This window comes from Manis javanica, chromosome 14 (genome assembly GCF_040802235.1).
Source record: "Manis javanica isolate MJ-LG chromosome 14, MJ_LKY, whole genome shotgun sequence".
Lineage (NCBI taxonomy): Eukaryota > Metazoa > Chordata > Mammalia > Pholidota > Manidae > Manis > Manis javanica.
In genome coordinates, this window is record NC_133169.1 from 82,015,216 (window position 1) to 82,024,384 (window position 9,169).

Consider the following 9,169-nt stretch of genomic DNA (forward strand, 5'->3'; position numbering starts at 1 on the left):
GAGCATTTGAGAAGTGAAAATTGCACAGTGCGTTTTGCAAGGACATCCTGTGCTGGGGCTCCGGCCGCGCCAGAGCAACGCAGGGTGCAGTCAGCCGAGGACCCCTCCGCGAACCCGCCTCCTTCCGCGGCCTGCGGCCGTCTCACGATCAAACGTTCAGAGTGCCTCCCGCTCCCCCTGTTGGGCCTAAGCGGGTGGTCTAGTTCCCCACGGAACCGCCCGGCTGCCCGCGCGAGGCCCGCCCGACCACCCCAAGCCAACTTTGAGAATTAATGAATTCGTGGCTGGGCGAAGATTGTGCACAGCCTTCTCTTTCAAACAACAAACATTCTCCAGGGCTTGAGGCGTCTGGGGTCCCATGAGGCAGCACCGGGCTACAGAATCAGGACATCGACTCACAATCAACTGTGCCACATTAAAGGAGTAGACAGCTGGGGCGATCGGGACAGGCAGCTGAAATGGAAAAGTGGCTGCTGGCGTTGCAGTGGGGGCGGGGTGTTGAGGAAGAAGAGAGCTTTGGGGGAGTGGGGTGCGGCCAGGGGGCTCGGGTCTCACTGAAAATGTGGGAAGGGGCTCCTAAACCTCTTGAGGCCCTGGAGAGTGGAGGGCCAGTGCTAGAACTCTCCCCTGGCCCATGAGTTGCCCCATGGCTGACTAGGGATTTGCGCATCTCCAACCTGGCATCCCCACACTGCACACAGAGGCCTCAGACCACTCTTGAGAGGTCAGGCAGGGAAAGCCACCGACGCTGGGTCACCCATGAATACGGTGAGGAGAGTTTGGGAGGACAGGACCTCAGAGAGGCAGGGCAGGACCAGCCGGTTGTGCAGGAAGATGGGCTCTGGAAGCCTCATAGAAGCTGGAAGCAGATGCTCGCCCTGGGTCAGTGAAGCCCAGATGTGATACTGAGACCAAGGTGCTCCCTCCACTCTAGTACTTCGCTGCCAACCACCTGGACCCTGGTAGAGGTACACCTGCCCCACCTGCTGTGGGTCCTTCCTGGGGCTCCCCTAGGTGCTGCTTTCATATAATCATCTGAGTGCCCTTTGAGGCACCATGACTGACCATATGAACCTCTCAGCTTCAACTTCCAAGGGTTGCAAGACACTTAACAAGTAAGCACTCAGAAAACAGTGAAAAATCTGGTGCTCAGGGCCTAGTGTTGACCCCTCCCCACCACAACCCTAAGGGAAGAGCTGAAGAAAGGCAGCCTGTCATACCAGGCTTCCCTGCCGACCTCCACTTTGTCTGCCGCAGCTGACTTGGCTGGGAACGGCCCGATCCAAGGCCAGCCAATCAGATCCTTCCCTGCAATTCTAAACTAAGAAACCCCGGCCAAGTCTAACAGTTTTTCTTTAGGGGAATGATCCTTCTCCTCTCTGTTCTCAAGTTCTGATGGGCCTGACTCTCTCTCTGACTCCAGGGCTGTTCTTGGTGTGGCCCCCTAGTGATAGAGAGAGACTAATGAGACCAGGCCAGACTTCTGGGGCTTTTGAAATAAAGACATTACCTAAGAATGACGCCAGTTCACAAAAGAGACAGAGGTCATGTCCTGGGGACCTGGCCTGCCTCAGGCTACCCCCTGTGCTTTCCAGCTCTCCCAGCCAAAAAAATTTCCTTTTTGCTGAGTCCACTTTGGGTTAGGTTTTCTCCCAGTTCCTAACTCTTGTCCCCTCCTGGCTTCAAGCCGAACAATGGACAACATCCAGGGAAGATGAAATCTTTCTTATGTTTTGAGTATTGGAGTGGTTGACCAACCCGTGTAAGAATATTTCATTTTAGGGAAGTTCTTTCTTGTATCTAATTTACAGCCATAGGGCTCCTGCTACAGATATTTACCAAGATGGGAAGCAGCCAGTCACCTTCCTAAGAACCTATGTTCTTTTCAGGACCAGATGTCCCTGTACCTCAACATGATTTTTTTTCTCACATAATGATTTAATTTTCTTCAGATATATATACACAGAAGTGGAATTGCCGGGTTATGGTACTTCTCTTTTTAATGTTTTGAGGAACCTCCATACTTTCCATAGTGGCTGCACCAGTTTACCTTCTTGCCAACAGTACATGAGGTTCCCTTTTCTCCACATCTTCATGGAAGCTTGTTATCTCTTGTCTTTTCAATAATGGACATTCTAACACGTGTGATGTGATACCTCGTTGCGGTTTTGATTTGCATTTACTACTATTTTTCTTTAAGTTCATTCCTAGGGCACCACTGAGTTTACCAGTCCAGGCTGGTGTCTTCTGCCATGCTCAATACAAATCTCTAAACAAATTACCAGTGAGGATTGCTTTGTTTTCTCTCGCTCACGATGGTCTTCAATCAATGTCATGGGTGATGGGTCTGCAAAAGCATCGCTTGAGTATCTTCTCCTTTTCGGGATACATAGTATTACCCCACAAGAGACATTCGGCAGCAGGCATGCCAAGTGCCACCTCTGGGAAGAAACTTCAAAGGTGATGGCAGGATTCAGAGCAGACTCCTGTTCTCTCCCTCTGCCGTGAGAATGGACACCTCCCACATAAAGAGCTGTTTCCTCAGCTTGCGCCCTTTGCAGACTGTGTCCAGCTTGGAGATTGTGAAGATCTCAAGGTGGATGGTGCTCCATTTTCTTAGTAGTTCCGGGGCGATCTGTCAGCACCACATGTACTCAGATGTCATGACACTGCGATGACTCTGCCAGTGATGACTTCAGCCTTGACCTCCTGCCAGAGTGCCAGGATCAAATGTCCACTGGCCCAGGTGCCTCCAGGTACTCTGGGGCTGGTCCCCAGGGCAGGACGCGACGGTCTCCCAGAACACATGGCCAGTCAGGGCTGTGGCCCTGCATGCAAACACAGGTGGGACGGGGCCTCAGGTCCCAGACCAGGGGCTGCCGAGGCCCTAGGGGCTCCAGGAAGGCTCTAGATACTCAGCTGGCAGGCACAGTTGCTCCCAGCCTGGCCTTGAGGTCCCTTGGGCCACTGCTTCCGGCCAGGCCTGTCGGCCCAATAGGCAGCATGTGCCAGATGTCTCAGGAACAAGCAAGGGAGGAGGGGCCACACCAGCACCTCTCCACCCAGCCGTGATTTCTTACCAAGTACCCAGAGCTTGAAGATGAGATAAAGGGAAAAATACTATGCTTGTAACTAACATGAGAGAATTGGATTATAAAGCTAAATTATCATAAAATCTAACCTTTCTAGCCATTTTCCTCACTGGAGTCTGGATAGGAGGAGTCAAGATTGAGGGTTTGTGGTCAAGAATCTCAGGCCGTACTCCCCACATTGGGATCCAACACTCAGGGAAGGACCTGGCCAGGCCTCCAGGTTGTGTGTGACATAGAGAGCAGTAATCAACTGGGAAAGCAGCATGGAAACCATCCCAAGATAAGCACAATACAAATTTTTCTTCTCCATATCCAAAAGCAAGAGGTGTTCTAGATCTAAAAGTTTCAAGAAGTTCCCACATCGTGTCATGTTTTTAAAAAACTACATATACATATACCCAGAGAGAAATATTGGAAAGAAATACATTAAGTATTAGTGAAAGTTGTGCTTCAATTTATGGGGCTTTGAGTGATTTTTTTTTTTCCTCTGCCTCTTTCTGTATTTCCCAAATATTCTTTAATGAGGATATAATACCATTACTGCAAAAAGATTTTTTTTTTCTTAAGAAAGCCAAATGAGATTGATCAGGAAAGGCTGTGTAGACTGATGCAATCTTGGGATGCAACTAGGCAATATGTAATAAGAGCCATACACCTATTCCCTCTGACCTGCTCTGGGAACCTATGCTAACGCAATAATCCCAAGTATGAGGAATGCCAGCTTTGGGCAGATGGAGAGCAGCCTACATGGAAGACAGCCTGGTTTCCAGATTGAGAGAATTGAGAAAACTGAAGAACATCCTTCTGTGAAGCTATCATAGCCTTGAGGAAAGAAGGTTACAAAGACTTTCTGTAGGAAATACTTCTGTTACAATGCTAACAGAAGGCAATCACATATTTAGTACTATTGCAACCACAATATTAAAAACTATAGAGACAAACTATGGTAGACAGCAGAATGACCTCCCGAAGATGTCCACATCCTAATCAGCCAAACCTAAAATATGTTCGTTACACATCAAAAGGAACTTAACAGATGAGATTATGTTAAGGCTCCTGAAATGGAGAGGGTAACCTGGATTTGCCCAGGAGGGTCCATCACCAGGGTCTTTATAAGAAGGAAAAGAGTGAGAGAAGGCGATATAACAACAGAAGCAGAGATCAGGAAGAGAGAGAGAGTGTGAAAGATTCTACCCTGAAGACGGAAGATGAAAGAAGGGACTGAGCCACCTGATGCAGGCAGCCTCTAGAAGCTGGAAAATGCAAGGAAACATTCTCCCCTCAGGAAGGAGTCAGCCCTGTTGACACCTTAACTGTAGCCCAGTAAGGCTGGTTTTGGACTTCTGACCTCAAGAACAGTAAAATAATAAATTTAAATTGTTTTAAGCCACTGTATCTATGGTAGTTTGTTCTAACAGCAACGGGAAACTAATACACAAACCTCTGGAAGACAATACTATAAATGACTTGTTAGAATGGTGTCTTAGCTGGGGCTGCTGTCACAGAATACCATAGCCTGGGGGCTTAGGCAACAGATGCCTCGCAGTTCTGGAGGCTGGGAGTCTGCGCTCAGGACACCAGCATGGCCCAGTTCCGATGAGAGCCTCAGCTGGTTATGTCCTCACATGGTCTTTTGTGTGCGCACACAGAGAGGGAGATCCCGTCTCCTCTTTTCCTGAGGGTGCTAACCCCATCATAGAGACCCCACCCAAAGGCGCCCACTCCTAACACCATCCCACTGGGGGTTAGGGTTTCAACATTCGAATTTGGGGGAAACACAAGCAGTCCATAATAAATGGCAAGTTTTTAAGTGTTTTTTTTTTCCAGTTTTATTTTCTCTACTCTTCAACGTTGAAGTAATGTAGTAAACATATTGAAATCAAACAATCATGAAAAGTGGCAGGGATTTCTATTGTATAAAACAAACTGCTATTTGGAGTGCAGACCTTCCTAATCTTGTATGGCCAACCCAGGCCTCCATCCAGGTTGGCTCTGGTACTTGTAAGGTCCCCTGGGAGGAACACCAATGTGTGCACATGTGCGCATGGTGGGGGAAGGGGGGGGCGAGGATGGTAAGTAGAATTGGCCTCAGCTGGAATCCTGCCAGAGCTCTCTGAGCTAAGAAAAGGCAAGAGTTTCTCCTTTGCTCAGCATGTGCTGGCTCCTGAGAAAGATGAAGAAAACCAGGAAAGAATTCAGCTAGGATCCCCTTTACTGCAAGAGACAAGGAACCCCTTTTCCAGAGCACCCCCCCCTTCACCCAGAGGGTGAACACATGCACTTTTCCCTGAAGATAGAAATGGAGCTGCCTCTTCCGGTTGACTTTTGTCTACTGCCCAAGGGTCTGGGGCTTAATGAGGATTTTTCCAATCTCTGCACCATGGCCTTGGCTAATAGGCACAACTTGGTTTTTTAGTATTTAAAATATGGGCAAGATCAGATGGAGTTAAAATGGCCTGGTATATGGTACCAACCTGATAGGGCTGCCCAGAGGTGCTGCTTCCAGGCACCGTCTGTCCAAGCCTGCCTTGTAGGGTTGTATGGTTTACACACTGCTCAAGCGCAGGCCAAGGGAATGGGTGGGGCCCTGCCCATAGATGACTCACGGAGCCTCGGGTCCTGACAAGACTGTGTCAGCCACAAAGAAGGGACTATGCTTCCGGGCACCTTTTCACGATGCCAATATGGAGGTATCACATAGCGGCCAAGGCCCATGTGTCCCTGTACCCAGTGTGATCTTCTGCCAGTTTTTCCCACAGCTGTGCCTTCTCATTCTCAGATTAAATGGGACCTTCTCAAAGCTGCCTTCCCCTGTCGCGCCATCTAAGGTAGGTTCTTTCCTCCCCTCCATCCTTACTCTGAGATCAGCCCCTTGTTTCCTTCATAGCAGGTAGCACATCTTTATATTATTCAATAGTTAGCTTGCCTTTCATTCTGTCTCCCCCACTGGGCTGAGGGCTGTTCACATTGCAGGTGTTCAGTGAATGGTGAGCAAACACATGCCTGGATAGATGGTGAATGACACACACCATAAAGGGAGGGGACCAACTTGGAGTGACTTACACCTACCCATACAGGTTGTACCCCTTGGGGACAGATGTTCTCTGTCCTATTGGCCAGAGAGCTAGGAATCTGCCCCATGTGCTGTCAATCATCCGGGAGGAAAGGACTCACAGCCTGGGTGTGGGCTAGAGAATGTTTACCCTGCCTGTGCAGTAACGAAGTGAACCTCAGGTCACTCAAGGAGAAGTCTGGCCTTTGGCCTGAGCTTCTGGAAAGTTATCTCTAAGCCCTTGCAATGTCATAGGAGTACCTTTATTTAGGACAAGAGTTGGCCACACTGGATAAACTAACAATGTGAATTAAGGTGGGGACTGGCCACGCTGGATAAATGAACAGTGTGTTTTGGGTGGGGGCTTTGAGTCACAAGGTATCAGCTGGATCAGAAGCTAATGTCAGCTACGTGGACAGTTGACTACAGAGCCCCAGTAAATCCTGGCCACCAAGGCTTGAGTGAGTGTCCCTGGTTGGCAGTATCCTACGTGTATTGTCACCCATCACTGCTGGAGGAGTTACCACTGCCTGTGCCTGCCCTGGGAGGGGACCCTGGGAGCTCCTGGTCCTCCCGGGATCAACCAAGAAGAGCTGGACCTTCCTGGGCTGTGCCCCACACTTCTCCTCTCTTGGCTGATTTCAATCTGTACTCTTTCCCTGTAATAAACCATAACTGTGAGTATAATGGCCCTCAGTGAGTCCTGTGAGTCCCAGTGAACTATCAAATGTAAGGGTGGCAACTGGTGTTGGGGATGTCCTGTGGACTGCACGCCCTCTAATGTGGCATTCTCCCGAAGCCACACACACTCTCTACAGGCTTCTCCTGGTGTCTCCTGGCTGACTGAGATCTGCTGGCAGGCTCAGCATCTGCCCTGGCTGAAGCCCACTGCCTACTGGTTCTGATTCCCTGCAGACCTCCTCCGGGCGCTGAGTCATTGCTTCCTCACTGGTCCCACCACCAGAACCTCCTCTACTGTCCTGGCTGGTGGTAAGGACCTTCTGATGTAAACAGATAATAAATCAGCGGCCAAGTTGTTTACTGAGCCCAACTGTGCCTGCCATTGTCTCCCCCCCACCCCCACCCAAGCCTCTCCACCTGGCCAGGACCTACTACCCTAGTCTGTGCTAGAGGAGAGACTGGGCTGACCACCCAGGTTTTCTCCTGAAATACCTCAGCTTTCCTAAAACCTGTTGGGTCCATCCTTCCTCTGATGTCCACCTTCTCCCCAGCTGCCTGGGTGGAGACTGGGGCCACAGATGCAGCCCTTCCCGCGAGTCCCAACACAGCCCAAAGTATCCCCAGCCTGGATGCCTGTCGAAGTTCAGAAGTTTCAGATTCAAGTCTAAACTTAGCAGCCCTGCTGTCCTGGGATTACAAAACAAGTTCTTCATGACTCTTACGTAAGAAGATTAGGCCTTTAGTCCCTCCCTCACCCTTACCAACTCTTCCCCACCCCTGAGGAAAGGAACTTCCCCTTAAGGAAGCTAAAGCTCCTCCTCCACCGCATATCAAGGACTCCAGCTCTTGTCCCATGTGCACAAACCTCATAATCCCACACATAGAACCTCTGAAGGAGAGAACCCAATTTTGCTTCCTCCCTGTGGGGGTTAAAGCGTGAACCACAGAGGATTGGACCTTATGACCTCGCCATGGTTCTGAGCATTAGGCTCCTCAAAAGGTAAGAAAACACGCCTTATTTTCCAGGGATTATGGAACAGGCAACTTGTGTACAAAGCCTTCTGGAGGAAATAAATAAAACTACCAAGGTCTTGAGAGACACAGGTGGCCTAAAGGAAAAGCCAGCCCAAGCAAATGCAGAACACAGAAATGGAAAGGCAATGTTTCTCAAACTGTGGTGCACAGGAGAATCGCCTGGAGGGCTGGCGGCGGGGTCCCACCCCTCAAGGTTCCTCACTAATATTTCCGGGGTGGGGCCAGCACCTGCATTTTTTAAAGCACCCCAGGGTGATTTGAAATAGCATGCTTGGAGAAATGCTGTGACTTTACATAACTTCACTTAGAGAAATTCATGGTGTGCCTGCTCTGAACACCAGCTCCTTGCAGGGGGTGATGGTGAAGGGAGTGAGGAAAATCCATTCAGAACCATTTTATTTACACCTCTCTTTTTCAAGATCCAGCATCTGTGTGTTGCAAATCTGTGTGTAACAATGACTCCGTAGGAAGATGCTTCACTGTTTGCCCTCCATCCTGTCCCTCTCATTCACAATTCATTCATTCGGCCACTATTCATTGCAGGTTGCTATTTTCCAGAGGCTGCCCTAAGAACTGGAGGTACAGTATAATGGTGGATAGAAACAGACACTGTCTCCTCCCTGTGGAAAGGATAGACTTTGCTCAAACCATCATACAAACAGGTACCAGTGAACTTTGATAAGTGCTATGGAAGAAAGTTTCTTAAAAACACTTATTCATTCAATGAATATGTATTCAGCTCCTACAATGGGCCAGGCACTCTTCTACATGGTGGGGACTCAGCAGTGAACGGAACAGACACAGCCCCTGCTGTCTTGGTACTTACCGTCTAGTGGGCAAGACTGACATTAGCAAATAAATATGGACTATAGTGTCAAGTGCTTTAAGTGTTCTGTGAAAACTAAGGCAGGGTGGGTGTAGAGAGCAGTGCAAGGAGGATCTTTTCAGGACAAGCAAGGAAGGCCGTTCCAAAGAGGTGAATTTTGAGCAGAAACGAATGAAGTGAGCAAGTGGCTATTTATAGGACTTGACCTGACCTGAGAGAGGTGGGCACGGAGACTTGCCTGCAGAGGTGGTGGCCAAATCTTCCCAACAGGAGGCAGAGTGTCTACTTCCCCTCCTAGTAAAATGGGGCTGGCCTCGGGCCTTGCTCTGACCAACAGAATGTAGTAGAAGTTCTGGACCTTAGAGGCCAGGCAGCTTCCATTCTGTCTTTTGCAGCCCTAGACCTCCCAAAAAAGAAGTTCAACTACCCTGCTCAAGAGAGAGGCCCAGCTGCCTCCCCACCCCCCACCCTACCCCCAGCCAG